This window comes from Podarcis bocagei (assembly GCF_964188305.1).
Source record: "Podarcis bocagei genome assembly, chromosome: 1".
NCBI lineage: Eukaryota > Metazoa > Chordata > Lepidosauria > Squamata > Lacertidae > Podarcis > Podarcis bocagei.
This window is the reverse complement of record NC_138125.1, coordinates 44,029,244-44,043,107: the sequence shown is the minus strand read 5'-3', so window position 1 is coordinate 44,043,107 and position 13,864 is coordinate 44,029,244. Positions and strand designations below refer to the sequence as shown.

The 13,864-nt window shown below is 46.3% G+C and overlaps 1 protein-coding gene across 2 annotated transcripts in view; it reads right to left on the bottom strand.

Moving 5' to 3' along the window:
• Positions 1 to 13,283, bottom strand: part of BAHD1 (bromo adjacent homology domain containing 1) — a 63,689-nt gene extending 50,406 nt beyond the window's left edge. Inside the window, exon 1 of one of the 2 annotated variants that reach the window (XR_014011623.1) lies at positions 12,808 to 12,918. The gene's annotated coding sequence lies outside the window, so the exon portion shown is untranslated. Of the gene's footprint in view, positions 1 to 12,807 lie in introns of both variants that reach the window. The other variant, XM_081208241.1, reaches the window with a different exon arrangement.
• Positions 13,284 to 13,864: the final 581 nt, after the last annotated feature.

Below are 13,864 nucleotides of genomic sequence, written 5' to 3'. Positions count from 1 at the left end.
TAAACCTGTGGGTCCCCAGATGTTGCTGTACTACAACTCCCATCATCCCTGAGCTCTGGCCTTGCTAGCTAGGGGTGATGGGAGTCGTAGTCCAACAACATCTGGGGACCCACAGGTTGAGAAAGGCTGATCTAGTCCAACCCCCTGCAAGGCAGAAATCTCAGCTAAAGCATCCATGACAAATGCTCATTCAACCTCTGCTTAAACACCTCCAGACCTTTGATAAATGAAAGAAAACATATTTTCTGAAGAGTGTAGCATTTAGTAGTATTTTAAGACTTTCTGATAAAATGCTTTCCATGACATTCATTGACATCCAATGAAGCTAAATGTTGGAAGATTTAGGACAGATAAAAGAAAGCGCTTTTTCATGTGGTGCATAGTCAAACTACGACGCTCGCTCCCCTAGGAGGTAATTATGGCTTTAAAAGAGGATTAGACAAATTCACGGAGGAGAGGACTATCAATGGCTACTAGCCATGATGCCTATAAACTACCTCCACTGTTGGAGTTAGCAATGTTTCTGAATGCCGGTTGCTGGAAATTGCAGGAGATCAGAGAGTGCCCTTTGAGCTTGTGTTCTGCTCCCTGGTTTCTCACAGGCATCTGGTTGGCCACTGTGAGAAAAGGATGCTGGACTAAGATGGGCCACTGGTCTGGTCCAGCAGGATATTCATATGCTATCATCAGTGTCCAGATCACAACTGACATATGTGAACGTATGCACCAAGTACAGGATGTGGACTCAGAAATCACATACCCAGAGAGAGAGCTTGGGTACTGTATGAATATGCCAAATCGACTAACAAATAGGCCTGGACATTGTTTGGGGGACTTGTCCTGGGAAAAACAGCCCCAAAGTTAGCCCTTGGTCAGTTTTAGAAATCTCAAACAATGATAATGACGACAGCCCTGTTCTAACTTGCTGTAATCGCTGGTGAAGAGATGATGATGCAGCAGGCTGTATAGAAACATCCAGGTTTACTGTACATTCGTGTGCTGCCCTAATAGAGGGAACAGGAAAGTTCTTCACCTGATGTTAACATTTCCAGGACAGCAGATGACACCAAACAAAAATGCAGAAAAGCAATGGAGAATATTGCTTGACTAGCAGTGCAGACTAAACGACTTTAACCACTGTGATGAAAATAGCCGTTTTCTATGTACTTATGTTTTCTCTAACTACAGTGGTGCCTCGCAAGACAAAATTAATTCGTTCTGCGAGTTTTTTCGTCTTGCGAATTTTTCGTCTTGCGAAGCACCTCTTCAAGCAATGCACCCTGGGTATTAACGGTTTTAAGAAAAAGGAAACAAACTTGCAAGACGTTTTCGTCTTGCGAAGCAAACCCATAGGGAAATTCGTCTTGCGAAGCAACTCAAAAAACGAAAAACTCTTTCGTCTTGCGAGTTTTTCGTCTTGCGAGGCACCACTGTACTGTAGAATTGTCACATGGTGGGAGTTATAATAAATGAACCCCTGACCCATGAAAAGATTACACACACTGTCTCGATCTCCCCTAGGAAAGCTGGAAGCGTCACATTTTGCATGGATGCCCCCAGCAGCAGACTCCAATGCCTGCTCGTCTTGTTTTCTTAGAGCTTAAAAGCCTCCCTCCCTAACTTCTTGCTTTATACCAACGAGTTCAGGTGTTAAGTAGTTTCTTCAACCCATCAATGCTGTATCAAACCTTTTATTGCACATTCCTGCCACTATTTAGCAACATTTATGTCTCTTTATGGTTGCTGAAGTCTCCCCAAACAATTCAGTAGGGAATCCAGGATTTCGGCTTATCCACCCAGCTTCACACAGACAAGTCCTGTTTCAATTGAGCTTCAACCTTTACCCCAAACGTTCATATCTGCATGCATTTTTTGCATGAAAAATACTTTTAACTAAGCTAGAGTGAAGATGACAATGCAATGACAAACCTAGACAGCATCTTAAAAAGCATCACCTTGCCAACAAAGGTCCGTATAGTTCAGGGGTCTGCAACCTTTAAGACAAAAAGAGCCACTTGGACCAAAGAAAAAAAACCTGGGAGCCGCAAAACCATTGCGACATTTAAAACAGTGGGGAGTGTCGGGGCACACAATGCGCCTCCTCCCCTCGCTAGTATCCGCCCCGGAGCCGCGGCAAAGGTGTAAAAGAGCCACATGCGGCTCCGGAGCCGCGGGTTGCTGACCCCTGGTATAGTTAAAGCCATGGTTTTCCCAGTAGTGATGTATGGAAGTGAGAGATGGACCATAAAGAAGGCTGATCGCCGAACAATTGATGTTTTTGAATTATGGTGCTGGAGGAGACTCTTGAGAGTCCCATGGACTGCAAGAAGATCAAACCTATCCATTCTGAAGGAAATCAGCCCTGAGTGCTCACTGGAAGGACAGATCCTGAAGCTGAGGCTCCAATACTTTGGCCACCTCATGAGAAGAGAAGACTCCCTGGAAAAGACCCTGATGTTGGGAAAGATGGAGGGCACAAGGAGAAGGGGACGACAGAGAACGAGATGGTTGGACAGTGTTCTTGAAGTTACGAACATGAGTTTGACCAAACTGTGGGAGGCAGTGGAAGACAGGAGTGCCTGGCGTGCTCTGGTCCATGGGGTCACGAAGAGTCGGACACAACTAAACAACAACAAAAGTGAAGATGCATACAGCATAAGTACATCTTCGTGTCTGTACTGCTAGCAATAATGTAAAGTTTGCTTTATTTACCTTTCAGGAATCTTTTGGGGATTTAAAATGGTATATATAGCAAACTTGGGAATATTAAGTATTTTTTTTCAAAACAATTTTGCACATTTCATACACGTTATGAAATATTAGAATATATAACTGAATCCATGTGCTACATCCCATTAGTATATTTTTGCCATCAGAAAAGGAATTATTTGTCCTCCTTCCCTACATTTCACTGCCAACCTTAACTATTTTAATTATTTTCCACAAACTCACTAGAGACTTCCAAAGCAGGTGTACTTTCTGTCTTGCGATCTCTATTTTCGCTGCCATTATGTTGGAACCACTTTAGCATCCTTTTTGCTAATACTCAGACATCTAACATATCCGAGTAAGATTGTTAATGAATCTACGCATAAGGAATATCCAAAGTATTGAGTATGCTTGTATCCTGAATTTTCAACCCACCAATGTTTACAGTCTGCTCCTACTAAACCACACTTCCAAATATAGCCTAGAATTTCTTGAATCTTAGAGGAATCACATATGTATATATGCATTACTCCATATAGTGGGGTTTTTTTTAGACTATCAGCTATTGATATCTGGAACTTTTTTTAAAAAAATGTAAATCCATGCATGTTCAGCTGCTGTAATTTTTAGATCTCTTTTTCCAGCCTCTTGTAAAATTTCATTCTCAAGTAACACCTTAAAAACTGATTAAAGACCAGTTATAAGTATGGGTTCTTAACACCTCAGATTTAGTAAACTAGCCCAAAGTACTAATATTCATCACCTGTGGAAGAATTGCAGTTAGCTGGGAAAATGTACACGAACGTGCATTCCGCATTTTTTAAAAATTCCCCTCTGCTAAGATACTAAGTAGAATTAAATACAATCACATTCTTGGAAGCTCAATAGACTGTCATATCTAGAAACTAGCTAGTTTTCCCACCCAATTAAAACACCTATTGAGATTAATGAATTAACAGCTGTAAGAAAATGGACCCTGTGTTCTAAACAATAATAATGTTACCTGCTACATTAAAAGGTATATGAGGGATTGTGACAGGATAAGAATACCTTAGAACACAAGGATACGCCACTCTTGTTTACTCCAAGTTGAAATAAACGATAACAATACAAAGGTGTGAGAATACATTTTTACATTATGCTCCTCCTTTATAACCAGATATCCATTTTGGACTGATACTGCCTGGCCCACTAAGATGAAGGTGGATATTAATTTAAAATGTTCTTGCTAAAGTATATACTTCAGGCCAAAAGAGAAATAAGTTTAGCCATTTACTGTTATCTATGATATTCCGTATTGATTCTACTGATCCTGATCTCTTTAAATCTTATCAACTAAAGGACTGTGTTTGTTTGAAATTAAATCCTAGAGTTAGAAGTGACTTTAATCCCCAAATATTTTATTGAAGGTTTCTAAGGAGTTTGAAAGAAACTATATCTTGCTTTTACAGCTATGTGATATGAAAAGTCATAAATTCCGACTTGGTTGTTAATCCAGGACGAAGACTAAACTCATTCATTAGTGTTGTGGTTTCTTTTTTCCTTCACTTGCCATATTAATCAATTTTGGGCCTTAATCAATCCTCCCCTTTCCAATTAGAAAAAGGGTTCCCATTACCCACTGAAACACAACTGGTTCATGGATAACATAAAACTTTGCCCCAATGATATAATGCATTAGTCTGTGCAAAACTGAAGGTGAAGGAATAATTCCGGTGAAAGAACTAAGCACCACTAAATTAAAGAAGTATAACTTTCATCAACTCCACAGACCTATTGTATTTTGCTCCTCTTAACAGTTAAAAAAAATACTGCACTTGAAATCCTCTCAGGCTGGAACTGTCTGGAATTGGATTTAAAATTTCCTGCCCAAAAAATGCCCCCTTTTTCAAGGCTATCAACATAATTAACTCTATACAGCAATCTTCTGAAATCTGTATTAGGTTCGTATCCTGATCTCATGGCAATTTTGCTTCTGTATGCATTTCTTGCTGACTTTTCAAAGTTGCCTATACAATCTCTCACTGCTTTGCCCTTGTTCTGTTGCTACTCTAGCGACTCAATCAGCCAAATGTCCTAGCAGAACACAAGAGCGTCATCAATTAAAAAAATGTTTTGTTGTTGCTGTTGTTGTTTAAGGGAGCTAATACCGGTATATACAGAAACGTCACAAGTTACCCTAACTGATTTGGGAAATCAAGAGTGAGCAACCTATTGTATCGCAAGGAATTAGTCAGCACAGGGGCTCACTCATAATTTTGTTAGTGCACACACACAACCCATGGTTGTATCCTACCCTGACCAATCCAAACTTTTGTTACGTAGCACACATTCACTGTGCAGTGCTCCTTACTTTCTCTATTTTGTTCAATACAATTAAATTACAGTTATGCACAGGACTATAATGGTGATTTTCAATTAGTTCAACTGATTAGCTAAAAACTAGAAGTTGTTCCCACAATAGCCTCTTTGCATTATTCCTTCATCTGGGTGTTTACAACTACTTATGTAGGTTAATAGGGAGAGGAAAATATGCATTGCACAGAAGCAAAATCCAAATGTGTCATCTCAGTATCCTCTACTTGATGATCAAGGCTGGTGGTGAGTTTCCTTTTTTTAATTAACAGGTATTAAGTAAAATAGTTATGTTATTTGTGGTACCAATTGATAAGGTATAATTGCATGTCTGACTACCAAGGCTCACCAACTATTTCAGCTGTTTGTTTTGCATCTAATGATTGCTGGGAGTCGAGCTTCTGTACTGGAATAAGTCTGAACAGTATTTGAAGAAAAAATATTCCCAGCCTTCTATTTCAATAAAAGTTTCAAATACTGCACAAGAAGCACCAGCAATTATTATTTTTATTTTAAACAAGGATCACAAGGCTGAGGAAAACAGTCTCTTGTCCCAAGAGCTGACTCCTCCATGCACCCATCTCACATCCTCAACACATATTAACGGACAAACTTTTTAACAACCATAGCCTGAAATCAGGGAGGCACAAGGCAAATGCAGGAGGAAAAGAATGCCAGAGGTGCCTACCAGGTTCAATGAGTTACTCAGCAGCAACAGCCACAGAATAGTAGTTACTGGAGTACATGGCAGGACAACAGGCCCTGGTTAAAAGACTTACAGTCTATAGTGCGACACAGAGAACACAAGAACAGGCTGCTGCATCAGGCCAATGGCCCATCTAGGCCAGTATCTTGTTTTCACAGAAGCCTATCAGTTGCCTGTGGGAAGTTGCAGTGGAGAGGAAGGGGTAGGAAAGACCCACAGTATAAGCAGCCTTTTGTAACGCAACTCTGGATATACCGTATTTTTTTGCTGTGTGTCTTATGGAGTGAATGCGTGGTCCCTGGAGCCAAATTGCCCAGGGGCGAAAAGCATAGAATCATAGAGTTCGAAGAGACCACAAGGGCCATCAAGTCCAACCCCCTGCCAAGCAGGAAACATGCTTTTTTCTTTCTTTTTTTTTGAAAGAGGGAAGTGGGTGTTGAAACAAAGCCGCTAATCACCAAGCGATCGGGGAGAGAGATAAGGGAGCTAGAGATAAAGGAGGCTGCCTGGGAGGGGGGAGGTAAAAGCCCATGGATCCTCAGGATTTTTGCATTGGGTCACCCCAAATTCACCATCAGATCACACAGCATGTCCATGGCTACAGCCTGCACCAAAAACACACACACATCCACTGTTTCGTGGGGCCACAATGGCGCAAAAACGTGGTTACAAAGCATGGATCCACATGGATTCTCAGGATTTTTGCACTGGGCTACCCCAAACTCACCGTCAAATCACATGTCTGTGGCCACAGTATGAACCACAAAAATCATACATCTACTTTTCGTTCAGATTTTTTTTTGTTTGTTTTCCTCCTCTAAAAACTAGGTGCGTCTTATGGCCAGGTGCGCCTTATGGCGCGAAAAATATGGTAACTTAATGTCTCTGTCCCCGTAAGATATTTTTATTCAAAAGGACAGTATCAAAGAGTTACTGTTCTATAAAAAGTTGTGAAGGGCTATAAAGAAGCCAACATTCCATTTATTTATTTGTTTGTTTTGTTAAAGGAGGAGAACAGAAGCCTTCAAAAAATGGCACAGAAACTTTCAAGGATTGGTTCAAGGAGGAGCTGTAAATATTGTGGCAGCCGATTCAGTACTGCTACGTGAATGACGGGGTCTCATTAGGAGTGTTTCTTATAAGGGAAACAAATGGGAGAACGATGGAAAAATGCAAAACTGTCTATGAAAAGTCACACCGCGCCCCATTTTCAAGGGTCACTAATCCCACAAACATTGGGTAGAGGACCCAAATCTAAAGAGTGTCTTAAGTTCTCTCACTGTCTCCTATATGAAGGGCCTCTTTAAAAGTGCTGTAATAAAGAATGTTGCAGACTGTGTTCATAGAGATTAAGGCAGGTTTTCAACAGGAATGTTGGGCTGGGGGTTCTATCTAATGCTTAAGCAAATCCACTCAGAGATCAGAGGATTTCTGGTCCTAAAGGTGCTCCGGTTTTCTCTTTGCTTTGAAAGATCAATGACAGGTGCGTTACTGGGGCAAAGGTCACAAAGAGGAAGCATCCAGAATGAAACTGACAGGTCTTGCTTACAGAGGGAATGCCCACCATTCTGGACCTTGCTGTGATTCTTCTTTGCTTGAATCAATTTGCTAGAAAATTCTGTATTTTTAACAAAGGCTCTCAAAACGGCAAAACGGCGTTTAACCCACTTGCAGCATATCAACTGCAGCTCGCTTGATGCAGCATCACAGCTGAGGAGTGTGGACTCGGAAGTCCTTGGTCCTCACAGCCTCAACCCACCCAACCCCACCTGCATTATGGTCATAACAATACAGTGGTACCTCGGGTTACAGACGCTTCAGGTTACAGACTCCACTAACCCAGAAATAGTACCTCAGGTTAAGAACTTTGCTTCAGGATGAGAACAGAAATCGGGCGCTGGCGGCGCAGCAGCAGCAGGAGGCCCCATTAGCTAAAGTGGTGCTTCAGGTTAAGAACAGTTTCAGGTTAAGAACGGACCTCCGGAACGAATTAAGTTCTTAACCCGAGGTACCACTGTATTGATCTACCTTGCAGGACAAGAAGTTATAAAAGATTGCAGAAATATGCATTCAAAATTATTTGAATAGGCATTGAAAATGCACGTTATAAATACAGTCGTACCTTGGAAGTCGAACGGAATCCGTTCCGGAAGGCCGTTCAACTTCCAAACGTTCGCAAACCAAATCACGGCTTCTTATTGGCTGCAGGAAACTCCTGCAGCCAATCAGAAGCCGCGGAAGCCCTGTCGAACGTTCGGGTTCCAAAAGAACGTTCGCAAACCAGAACAAGCACTTCCGGGTTTGCAGCATCCAGGAGCCAAAACGTCTGAGTTCCAGGGCATTCGGGATCCAAGCTACGACTGTACTAAGTCTTCAAGCCCTGCTCCACAATCTACTGACTAAAATGCAGTTGATAGGTAAACAGTGCAAGGCTACTGTTTTGGCTTCCAGGCTTCGGAAGTATCTAAACACTTGAACGTCCAGCCCCCACTTTGATTCTGCTTTGGCATTTCATGAAAAATGATACTGCTCAGCAAGGCTCTGGTCCATGACTGTGTGATGATTTTACGCTGGACTATTTCTTCAGAGCCAGTAGTTTTGATTAAAAATAGCAGAACGTTGTTAGCACCTTTAAATACTCATTAACGGAAAGTAGCGTGAAGAATAAAAGTATTTTAATAAATAAAATCCACTTCCCTTCTATTTTGAGATGATTATTAATGCAGGCAAGAATTCCAGTCTGGGGCCCGGTACATACAAGAGACTACCTGCAAGGATCCCTTCAAACCTTGTTTTCTCTGACTGATTTACACACTTGTCTAAGACGAGAAACCCATCTCTAACAAGGACTCCAGATTTCTGTTCATCCTGCTTTGAGCTGGGAACATAGGATAGGCGACATCTAACTTCTCCAGAAGTGCAACACAGCACGACACTATTAGCGTACATGTTAAGAAAGCAGATTTCAGTAATTAAATGTTGGGGCTTACTCTTTCCCAAAGTTCCCAAATGGCCATAGACACTGCAAATCCTCCTACCCTTTTTAATGTATTTCACACTTATTCAATGTATATGTACGATGGTGCAGCTTGTACAGCTTTTCCTGCCTGCTTTATACTGAAATTATATTCAATATGCACAACGTTCTCCTCGTTCTTCATTTGGATGCTTAATAGGTAATCCTATTCCAGCCCATCTTCACTGCTACATGCTGATACCTATTCCCACCTTTCACTTTTGTCCGGTTCATCTGACTTTAAGCAAGCATGGACCAAGCCCCCTCGATGTCCAACAGAGAAGCTACTGCATTTCTAATACTAAAAAAGTGCTGAGCTATCAGCACTAGAAAATTCCTTTAGACCATGTACTTCCCGCCCCTGTGTGGCAAGGTGCTTCATATTCTAACTGTAATCAAATATTGGATGGGTAAAAATCAAACAATACAACTTAAAAAACACACTAAGCAAATGAAAAAGTCAGCATATATCCTTGAAGAGAAGCATGCACTAGATCAGCTTACAAACACGATACAAGCAAGATTCTTGAACCAGCAAATATTCTGATTTATTATGATGCCAGAGATTCTTTCAAATGCATGAATTCCTCAAGCACTCTGTAAAAGTCCCTTTGGAATGTCACAGGGAAAATTTAGCATTGCGCCACCTACTTGAAACCAGAACTCTGGATCTCAATCCAATCTACAGAACACATCTAACAGCTTGCAAATGCCCTGTAGGCAAGAGCTTTAGACCAGTGTTTCCCAACCACTGTTCCGCGGCACACTAGTGTGCCGCGAGATGTTGCCTGGTGTGCCGCGAGATGTTGCCTGGAGGGAGGCGGGCGAGTCGGGCGGCGAGAGGCGGGGCGGCGGCGGCGAGGAGAGGCCGCCCAGCGCGGGGCTCTCGCTGTCTGCCTGCCTGGCTGCCTGCGAGCTCGGCGGGCAGCGCCTCCGTCTGCAGCGCCCGCCTCACGGCTCTCATTCCCTGCCCCTGCCAAAGCTCACCCAGCCAAGCCGCGCTCTCCTTCCTGCCTCGCTTTGCTGCCTCCTCCCCCCCCCACCCCCAAAGCTTGGAGGTTCCCCGGCAAGGGGGAGGGGAAAAAATTGAAACTTACACTTTTGTGCGTCCCTCCCGGCGTGACGCTGCGCGCTGACGTCACGGGGCTGTAATGGTGGTGTGCCTCGAGATTTTTTTCATCAAACAAGTGTGCCTTTGCCCAAAAAAGGTTGGGAAACACTGCTTTAGACAGGGATAATTTGGAAAGAAGGGCAGCCAGTGAAACCAAAACCCAAAGCCACGGTTTATCCATGGATTCACCAGGTGATCTCAGGCATCTGCCTTGGATCAATTTCTTACAAAATGGAAATTAACAAAAGTCGATGCAATAAGGAAATGTTACATGCCTTAAGGATTAGTCAGGCTACATATCTAAATAAATAAAACGTAATGATCCATCTAGAACTGGCTAATCTCATAAAGTCAGAAGCATCCGGAAAGGAGCAAGAGCTGATCGCTGATCGCCTGAAGTTACTTTCACATTTTACTACAGAAAGCAACACAAGCAACCGGTTTTGTTTTCCATACAGATAGAAACAAATGGAAATCAGTGTCATCTGATGCTTAACTTCATTCCTCTACATATATGACAAGAAACCTTAACTTAGAAATAAAAACAGAAAGTTACTTTCCTAATCCTAACATTACTCTTCTACGTAAACACAGCTTCCAGATTTTAGAAGCTCAAGTCAGATGTGTGAACATGTGGTCTACATAATGAAACAGAATGCCTGATGTTCCACACTGTAGTTATGCGTAGGGAGTGACATACACACTTTTCACAAAACAGTCGTCCAACATGCAACACTGAGTTGCTACAATCTGAGTACAAGATTAATTTAATGCTGTTACCAAACATTTTTAGAACACTCATGAAGTACCACAAGAACCCCTAAAGATAATTTTCGCAATACTACTTCAATCCTCTTTTCTGTTTTTAAAAGAAATGAAGTTCTAAAATGAGCCTGTAAAAGGTTTTTAAACAGGCTGGAGATATACATTGTGGATGACTAACCAATCATATTTTAACCTTCCCACAATTTTGCACATCACCTGCGAACAGAAATGTTCCATCAACTGCACCATTTCAGTTTTCCACCCATTCCTGCCTGTTCAGAAGGCTATGGTGGGAGGAAAGATAACCTGTCAGAAACACTGATGTGGATTTCATTCTGGGTACCCATTTGTTTGCTCTCTGTTGCAACTGTCAGACAAGGAAGGGAAGGGGACTCCTTATGTACACTCTCTTGCTAGTCTTAGGACATGAGGAGGGTGTGAAAACTGGTGTTAGCATCTTCTCCCTAAGTGCAAGGGGTGACATTTAAAACAGGAGAAGAATGAGCTTGTGGATAGTGATAAAGTACATTCCAGTACTCCTTACTGGAAGGGAAGAAGATTCAAAATTTGATAGCCAATGCACTCAAAAATGTACATCTGATTTTGGCCTATGCAAACACTACACATCCAAGTTGTGATAAACAGAGAAATACCACACAAAACAAATATTTATATTCCCTGAACTATTAACAATTACAAAATAATTATCTCCAGGAACAAGTAACACATCCGCTTAGCTCCCTTTGTTTTTACTACCACTTCACAAACGTCTTCCACTATTTTGATGGCAGCTTTCAAATATCACAGCAAATCAGTAACTTTACTTTGCCTCACTGAGGCATGTCTCTTGAGCCAGTGTCAAGTTATTAAGTGCCTTGTTCTTTCTAGAGAAAACCCATCAAGATTCAGTTTCCGATGCCTCTTTCCCACGACCACTTTCTTTTTTTAAACCCTCTTAGGTTTGATCGCTTCTGTTCTGGCGCTCGGTTCCAAGTTCCTGTTCCAAAAGACCCCTCACGAGAAAGAGAGAGTGTTGCATGCGTCTTTGTCTTTTACAGCCCATTTTAAACAGGACATCTGTCTCTGTGTCTGGTTTATCCCAAAAGGTGCCTCGAATAGACACAGCAGCCCTCTCCCAACTAGGAAACAAGTCTGGGTGACAATGTCGTTTTCCAAGAGGCAGGGGACAAAATTAGGAAGGGGGGAAGGAGAGAGAGATAGCGCGAGCGCCAAGGAGGCCCTTCACGTGGTCTCCCATGGGTTCAGTTCCTGCCTTTCCCCCCGATGAATCGGGAGGGGGAAAGGGGGTGTTGTTTTCTCGATCGTCGATGTAAAAGTTAAATGGCTTTATTACATAACTTTAGACCTTAAAGCTAATCCCAGGAAGCGAAGCGGCAGCCTGACCCTCGCTCGCATGATCCAAGTGGGCCACCGGGGAGTCGTTGCCAGAGCTCAGCCCACCTGCCACCGGGGGCCATTTCCTCCCTGCTCTCCGGCGGCCGGGTGATGGGCGGGGAGAGACGGGAGCAGCCCGGAGTGTCCTTCAGCTCGGGCAGAGGACCAGCCCCAGGGCCACGGCGCCCTTCGGGGAAGGGGGATCGCCGCCCACCCCCCGGGGACAAGGCAGGCCCCCGGCGACACACACACTGGAGAGGGATAGGAGGAGGAGGTTGCAGGGGAGCGGCGGCGGCGGCTGCTACTGGAACCGCAGCCAGCAAACCACCCACCCACCGTGACACGAGGACGATCAGGGAAGCGGGCTGAGGCGCCCGGAGGGACACGCTGCCTGAAGACCGCCACCGATCGTCCTCCCTCTCTCCCCTCCAGGGCCCCGTGCCGGCACCAGCCGGATCCCAGCAGAAAGTTCCCGGTGGCCCCCGGCTGAAGCCTGCGCGCCGCCTCGTCCCGCAAGAGCCGCGCCCCCCTCCGCCCCCCGCTTCCCCGGCGGCACCTGTTCCCATCACCCGCCCGCGCCCGGCAAGTTCCTCGACGCTGCGCCCTTCCAAGCAGCGCCGCCGCCGCCTCCGGCTTGTGGGGCTCGCGAGGCTGGCGGCGTCGGCGGGCGGAGCCCCATCGCGCTGCCGGCCGGCCGGCCGGTGCAGATTGACGGGCTGACGCCGAACTCGCTCGCTCGCTCGCACTCACCGGGGCGCTGGCGGGCTGCTGCTCCTCCGTCGTCGTTGCCGGCGCCGTTCGGCTCAAGCGGGCCCACCCAGGGCAGGCGAGGCCCCGGCCGGGCTGGAATCCGGCGGCTGGAACGCCCCGGGGCGCCCGAGTCCCGGGCTCCACGCTGCTGCGTCAGCGCCGCCTCCTCCTCCTCCTTCGCCGCCACCGCCGCGTAGCCGCCCGGCTGCGGGATGGGGACTGGAGGCGCGCCCCCTTCTGGGGCCCGCGCGCTCAAGGCCGGAGGAGGGGGCGGCGGCTGCTGCTGCTTCTCCTGCTCCCGCCGCGGCTCCCGCTCCCGCCGCTCCCTCGGCCGAGGAAGGCTCGGCTGCCGTCTTGCCGCCGCTGCTCCGCGCCCGCTGCTGCTGCCGCCGCCTCCGCGCCCGTCGCCGATGTGCTCTAACTCCCCGAAAGCAGCAGCGGCAGCAGCGAGCCCCTTGCTCCGCTCAGGCTCCGTCCTCCCTTCCTGCTTCCTCGTCGGCAGCCAATCGGCGCCCTCCCCAGCGCCGTCCGCTCCGACGCGCCCGCCAATCGCCAGGCACCTGGCCCGCCCCCGCTAGCCAATCTCCGCACCAACCACCCGCCCCAGCCAGGTCCCAGCGCAGCTTGCAAGGCAAGGCAGGCAGGCGAGGCGGGCGGCTCCCAGCGGACACGGCATGGCCACGGCCGCCCAGCCGGGGGAGGGGCGTCCCCACGCGAGCGGCAGCATCCTCCGCGCGCGCCCCGCCCCCCCGCCGCCCGACCTGTCTTCTCGGCAGCCCCGTCGCGCCTCTAGTCCGCCCCATCGCTCTTTTCCCGCCTGCCCTGGATGTGAGCGGGGCGGGGGCGCCTTCCCTCCTCGGCCGCCCCTCGTGCTTCCCCACGCGGCTTGCCTCGCGGGGAAGAGAAACGCCTCGAAGAAGTTTATTTAGCCCGGCTCCGTCCGTCCCCCGCCCCCCCCAATTCTCCCCCTCCTCTTCCCGTGGCTCTTTCTCGCCCTGTCACACAACGGACTAGCCGTCACCTTGGTCGGCCACCAACAGCACCCTCCTCCTCTTCC